Genomic DNA, 7514 nt, shown 5'->3' on the forward strand with positions numbered 1-7514 from the left:
AGCCGTGCCCACGGTCTTCGATCAGTATCCTTCGTATATGATCCCGGCTACGAAGAGGCCGCGTAAAGAACCTGCAGCGCGTGGCCCCTCGGCCACCTCGGCTCCTCGACAGCCGACGAAACGGAAAGCGGAGCCATCGCCGTCTACCTACGGGAAGTTCTAGTCCACCTTACGACAAAATAAGTATTGCTTTTTCTCTCTGAATTTTGTGCGCTGTAATGTATTACTGTTGCTTGTGACAACACGCATGTGCGAAAATCCGGGAAAGCTGCCGGAATGGTTGCGACTGGGTAAGCGGTGCTCTCAGAGGTCGACTATACCATTTTAACCTCATCACACGCAACGACCGAGCTGTATTGTGTGAATAAAACGTTAAGCTTCAAGAATTCAGGCGCCGCAGTTGGTTCTGTTACTCGTACTCAGCGCTGCTATGATGGCCATAGCATATAGAAATGAAGGTTAAGAGCGGACACTCCCGTAGACCCCAGCGGCCCAATCGACCCTAACACACCTAGTGGTTGGTGAGAGCAAGTGGCGTGCGCTTCCTGTTTCGGTTTCACTGGCGCAAATTTTGAATTACTTTGCATAACCGACGTTTGGCTATGACGAAAGTTCATGATTTCAGACCACTATTCATCGCCCAAATGGATAGTTTTTGTAGGTCGTTTTGATTTAGCGATTTCCTGTTTTGTTTTGTTCAGTGGTTCGTGCGAATTGGTCGTGACGTATTTTTATTTCGATTAAGTTATAATAAAAAGAGATGCAGGTAATGATAATTCACTACGGTTTTATTCATCGCGCTTGTGTTTTTCTTTTGGAACGAGTGATCACTGTATATATCAGTCAAAGAGACAGAGTATCCGTAATGTTTTATTCAAAGGCAAGGTAGAGTCTGAGAATATAAAAAGCACAATATGACAAAGGTAGACAACAAATGCATCTCGCCTTACAAATAAATTGTAACAAATACAGAGAGAACACAGACAACGCACACATCGCTAGAGTTGGCAGAAGCCGAGAAGCTGGTGAAGTATGACACACCGGGCCAGTGGGTAAGTAAGGATCTATGGCAAAAACACAGCGCACAATGCTGATGAAGAAGGAAGAAGTGACATATACACAGCAATGAAGTCGCGAATCACGCCTGGGGTTAACCGAAATAATGCATATAAAAAAAGAGCACACAGAAACCACACGACACAATATAGCAGAAAGGCGAAGGTGCAGTGTGCTGGCTGTGCTTAAGAACAGCTAGTTCAAAATGAAAAAAAAGCAGACTTGATGCCTGCTTGTCCTCAGAAAGGTAGGTCTTTGCAGCTTGCTCACTACGTGAAAGACAAGCTTTATGCTACAACACTGGCAGGTCTTGCGGCTCTTCTTATGCGTCGCCTTCATCAAAAACTTAAGATCCGAAGCGATTTGCGTCTGGGTGTTGCTGTGACGCTTGCGAGCTAGATATGTTGTAGTCATCACTTATCCAGAATTGTGGACCTTAATTGGTGCTACGAGAGCGGTATTACAGGGCTAATAAATAGCAGAAGGAAACCACTTTGGCTCATTATTTTTCACAAAGGCTCTACATCGTACGTTATCACTCACAAGCTATATAAAAATAAAATGGCAGTGTCCGCAGCCCCATCAAACGCTATAAGTTTGAGTATTCTTTTGAAAATTTTGATGGGCGAGATGAGGAGGTTGATGAGAAGCTAAAATACGAAAAGTGTGATAACGTGAACCGTGCCCACTTCATACTGTGTTCCTTACCCGCTCGAAGACATTTCAACAAGCGGTTTTGTTATCGATATATTACTTGAGCTGGAGAGATAAAGCATACACAGTGACCAAGCGAGCCACAGTAAAGTGTACAGTTCGCCCGCATTTGCTACAAAAATACAGACAGGATACCCAACATTCTTTTTAAGGTTACACAAATCACTTCGAGCGAATACACAGTGTCCCTACTCCTCATAGCGGGTAACCTAAACAATGTATGCAACGAAGGAGTGGCTAGTCCAGTTGAGCTGAATATAAGCATATAAGACCATAATGAAGTCTGCTGTAACGAAGTAATAACATAACAAAGCTATTGCAGGATTCGGCTCAACTCGAATACTTTAGTGTAAACCCGCTGCTAATTGCTAACCTTTGAACTTGTCAACTGTATGCCTGAGATTGAAGACTGGAACCTAACCCTATCTAAGTTTCGGTTCACAAAACGCACATGCCAACATAAACGAACCCGGCAAAACATTTTCAGAAACTTCGCGCGACACCCAGCAGAGCAGAAATGAAAATCGCCAACACTTGACAGATGGTGATACAAAACATCGCACACTTTCAGGTGATGTGCACTGCCTCAATTATGGCAAGAAAGTGAGATTCAAGTTGTTGTACGTATGCAAAAGCTGCTTCTGATGGCGCAGTGAGATTCCCAAAAAGTTCGCTGGGGACGTGGTAAGCTTTGAGCATTGTGAAATACTGGTGGGTACCCTTAAGCGTCTCACTGTCGTCTTTCAGTAACTGTGGGCAACTGCAACCATCACATGCATTCCGAAGGAAGTGTTTGATGAGAAAACCAGCTACATACTATGCAGCGGAGTCATCAATAATATGGGAGTGAACGTTTGTCGCAAGTTCAGAGAGATCGTCTAGAGCGGGAAAGTCGTCAGGCTGTGGCTGTGCACACTCCTCATTATCCACAAGAGACGCACTGGTGAGGGAGATTGGCGAGAGCTGCTCCTGGAGGAGGTAACATTCATCATCCTCGACATTTCCGTATTCTGACAGCTTGAAGAGTTTTCTTATGCAGATGTGCTTCAGGCCACAAATAAATTGTGCTACATCGGGGTTGGTGTTGCAACCCTGTTTTTGCCTAATGTGGCCAAATATGTTCTCCAGAGGATCCTGTTGAAACCTGCGTGTTAACAGGTATTCAAAATTGTAATTTTTGGAGAGGTCATCCCATAGTTGACAAATTGCCTGAATTGTAATTTGCCAACCTACGATGGTTTGTGGTTGACGTCTGCCAACAAACTGCCATGATGCAATCCAGGGAAGCTGGCCTCGGAGGAAGTCAATCAGCTCTGAATCATTTTTCATGATTGCATGCCGCAGCTTTTGCGAAGTTCTTTTTTTACTCGAGCTGTTCAAGGCATCGAAAATCCTGTCCATACGATCACAAAATTGAGCTGTAGTGATGGCCGAGGCAGGCAGCACCTTCGCATACACCAATGCCGTGATAGCAATCGAAACTGATGCACTGAGGACCTGAGTTGCTCTGCTGACCTTCATATTAGAAAAAAGTTTCTGATGAACGTGCCGTTCAGTCAACGTTGGAGCCAATCGCAACCGCAACTCTTGTGAGGATTGGTAAAGGCTTACAATGTGCGACCAGTTAACGATGTCATCCCCAATGTATAACTTGTGTGCTTGGACATTATTGCGCGTTGTTTTAATTAAATGCGGAACATCAAAAATGTAATATACCCGCTCACCATTAACTTCAAAAAAAGGCTTTGCTAGGGTCACTCTTAGTTGGTTAGCGAGACTTACATTTGAACTGCCCTGGTCACAAATGACTGCTTTCACTGCAATAATAATGCTCCTAAGCTCCAAAATGAGTGACACCAGCAAGTTAAGCATAACAGATGATGGTGTTGATGTGTGCCCTATAGTAAAAGCAACCGGTTGAACCCACTTTCTCGAAACGCCAACAAGAAGAAAAACCAGTGCTCGATCAGCGATGGTTGAAGTGCGATGAGTGCCATCATCTGTAAAACCCTGGACAACGTCTCTTGCAGCATCATAGTACAAATTCTTTTTGAGTGCTATTTCGTCGAAAACTAAAGCGCACACTCGGTCCCGTTCATTCCAAGCTTGAGTATTTGTTGCAATGGAAGAAAGGATTCCTGGAATTATGCCTGGAGTCATCTTTACATTAGCTAGCCACCTCCTTAATGAACGCCGGGAGGGCAAAGAAAAATATGGAGGCAGAAATCGGTATGCTCGCGGACCTCGCGGTATGCTCGCGGAGTTTAAGTGAAGAGCAAATTTCTTGAACCACACGGGAAACCGTTTGCCCTTGCGTTTGGGCCTCAAGCGAACATGTGCAGAAAGAAGTTTAAAAACCTCCTCTGTGACGTGCGGTCGGATAACTTCAAGGGCCTTTGAAGTCGATGACGGTGCTTGGTGAGGCTGTGTCCGCAGTCTTTCGATAGTTTTCCGCTGTGCTGCTACTTTGGCTTGCAGATGTTTAATGGTTTGCTTGTACTTCATTGATGGAGACATTGTCGCTGGCACACAGGAACGCACTGCAATAAACAAAAAATGGATGTAAAAGCGAAGAACAACTAATCCTATACGAGCACCACTACCTAAAAACAAACCATTCACAATGTTGACAATGCACAAAAAAAATAAAAATCACTGAGAGCCCACCCTTACATTTTGTAAGTGCACACGTAGTGTCCTTTTGAGGATAGTTTCCTCAGAATGTCCTAAACATAAAATAGCACATTAAAAACAGCTGCAATAAAAGCATAGTCACCATTTTCTCTAGGGCACTCAGGCGTGGAGCTGTTGGCGGAGACGTCTTCTGGAGGGTTTTGTGAAGCTTGTTCAGTGCCTCGGACAGTGCTGTCGGAACAATCTTGCGAGTGGCCTGCGGAAGTCTCTATATCATTCCACTCTGGTGTTGAAGTGAACATACAACTTACCGGTCACACAAGTTCCTTTTGTGACAGCTGAATGACTGGTTAAGGTTTTCTCCGGCAAGACGAAGTCAGCGGAAATTCTTTCACCAGCTACAAGTGAGCTGCCACCTGCAGAGGTTTGGTCAACAGTCAATTTCGGTAAAAAAAGAAATCGCGACACTGAACGCACCCTGTTCATCGGGGCACCTCAATGTGTGGGAGCCGCTTTTTGAAGCCTCTACCGCAGGTCCTGAAGAAATGAAATTACGACAATGTATCCGTAAGAGGCTTAAAATAACACAAACCGAAGCTCATCCGCACATTGCAGTGCAGCTTCTGCAGCCATGTCACAGTCACTACTTGAAGCGACGCTCAGAGAACCTGCATATATGTGCAGTTGGTACAAGTTACAAAGCTTGTAGCATGGGGAAACTTAAACAGCTCTTTCAAACGCATAAATTGGTCGAATGTCGAAGAAAAGAGAAGGCACCAACATGGAAACAAGTAATTTGTGATTTTTGGAATTAACAGTGGCAGCTTTCACTGATGAAAGGTATACGCACATGTGCACTCAGGCTTGAAGATAACGTGAAATAGCCCTTTAAAGTCTTTTAAAACAAGTTGCGCAGGTCAAGAGCATCAAAAAACGACAGAAATGTAAAGCTGCTGTTAGGAAGGTAATATCCCACAATTCACAAAATTTAAGACTTTCCAAGTGTTACTTCTATAGTGAGGCTTCTCCATCGGCTACAAAGATCTTCACGGTTAACTTTCGCCACTGATTCAATACAAGTGGCTGCTATTGCACATATTTGAGTTTCAGTCAATCACTTACATGGTGCAGCTGGTTGCACACTGGGAACAGCCATTCTTGTAAGCCTTGTGTGCCCAGGGTCCATGAAACTTTGAGCAGTAAAATGGTCGCTACAAACCCTGTACGTTGCGTACAATAGGCTGGCCGGCTTACTATGGAGATCATCGCGTCCAGCATACTGCATCCATGCTTTCATCCTGCATTGGCAATGAACTATCAGCTGAAAGGGGAAGTGCTTGAATAGTGATTTTTTATTGTTACCCTCACTGAGCAAGTACGAACAGTAAGCCTAAAGACATGCAAACCATACAAAAGCTTTAACACACCTGCCGTCCCGCGGTATGCGGAAGAAACTCGTCCCAGGCTTCTTGTGGGTTCTGCCATTGTTGAAGCACCACGATACACAGCAGTAGCTGCCGTAGCTTGGACCGCCGGACGGCATGGCGTCAGCGCGGTCTGAAAATGTTAGTAAGTGGATGCTTCGCTGTCAAATTACGAAAAAGATATGTGCACGTCATAAGGGTACCAACAAACCCCTTTGAATGATTAGCTAATCGATGCACAAGACCACGTACAAAGATCTTCAGAAGTTTCCAGGCCGCTATCCCTTGTAATGCAATGGTATCGCGGCCTGGGAACTTTAGAACACCTTCGTACGTACGCAGTATCAGCAGTACCTTGGGAAGAAAAATCGTAGTTGAAATTTATGCGGTAAAAGTATATTGGAAACGTCAAAAAAATTTGTGAGCAGCTTGCACTAGTGGCACAAGGGTAGCGAAAAAACGAAGATGATGGCCACTTGGCTAGTCCAGATTTGCCTCCGGCACACCAAGAATTATTCGTGTTCCGAGCCTTCGAGAAACGCGTCGTGAAGCATGCGAGGCCCAGCGAATGCTTCTCAATATTTTGCACCGAGCCTATGACCTAGCTGCCCAGCTACGCTCAGCGCACAGACGCTCGCGTCCGTGGCAGACGCAGCACGCGTCGCCTCGGCTTGACGCCGTGCCGCCTTTGCTATACTGCATACGTTGCACAATGTTCCCGTCTAGCCGCCGCATAGAGCCACAAACTTTCTTTTTAGCGAACCTCCCAGTCCTTACAAGCTTCAGAAAAAGGTTACAACTGCGTGAATGAGACGCCACGTAAGAAACAAACTCGCACACTCGAAGCGCAACGTGTGTGTGTGCATCTTTCTATGTTTGTTGCATGGTGTCTTATTCGCGCAAGTGTAACCGTTTTCTGAAAAAATGACCCAACAAGACCAACAACATGTCATTCAACAAGCTTCGCTTGAAAACGTGCCTCACCTGTTATCTCACGCACGAAAACGCCGACGCAGCCGACGTTGACGAAAGCGACGAAACCTTCTCGCTGTCAGTCATGCATGGGCTTGTCGCTGGGTATATGGTGTTTAAGACAGTACGGCTGAAGAAAAATAATCGCGTAAGGTGTGTTGAATAAATTGTTTTTATGTATAAAGAACATACCAAATTTGGGCGTATAATTATTATTTTGTAAAAACAATTCTGTTGCATTGATTATAACTGTTTTTTTTTGTGCTTGTGTCTTCTGACGTTTGGTGAGAGCACTAGTTCGTTACGTAGTCGTGACGCACTTCCTGAGGCCAGGTTTCGCGGAGTGTCCGCTCTTGTCTTCTTCTTTCTCTATGGCTATAGCGCTGTGGCGCGCACACTGCGCCCGTGAACGCGCTTGGAGGCGGCGGAGCAACAGTGGTCTAGCAGCGCCACCCCGAACTTGCGGCGGCAGGCAGCAAAACCCCCAATGCGAAGGCCGTAAGGGGAGCGCCGGAGAAGGAGTCGAGTCCAGCCGTGATTTAGGTATATTGGGCACTTCATGATGTGCTCGTGGCCATTTTGTTAGCTGCACATATAGCAAATTTGATGTTACGTGCCGTAAATGGATGACGAAATATATGAGTGGTGCAAACATGATAATACTGACACACGTGTCATGTAAAAACATGACAACATACCACGCTCATAGCTTTG

General features: G+C 45.3%; 1 long non-coding RNA gene across 1 annotated transcript; it reads right to left on the reverse strand.

Moving 5' to 3' along the window:
• Positions 1-4146: 4146 nt before the first annotated feature.
• On the reverse strand, positions 4147-4827 carry LOC142771448 (uncharacterized). The gene is made up of 3 exons (XR_012885924.1): positions 4716-4827; positions 4547-4660; positions 4147-4310 (listed from the first exon to the last, which is right to left on the reverse strand). It is a non-coding gene; the product is annotated as an uncharacterized LOC142771448 (long non-coding RNA).
• Between the last annotated feature and the right edge of the window lie 2687 nt (positions 4828-7514).

The sequence above is a fragment of the Rhipicephalus microplus genome, chromosome 9, assembly GCF_043290135.1.
Source record: "Rhipicephalus microplus isolate Deutch F79 chromosome 9, USDA_Rmic, whole genome shotgun sequence".
Lineage (NCBI taxonomy): Eukaryota > Metazoa > Arthropoda > Arachnida > Ixodida > Ixodidae > Rhipicephalus > Rhipicephalus microplus.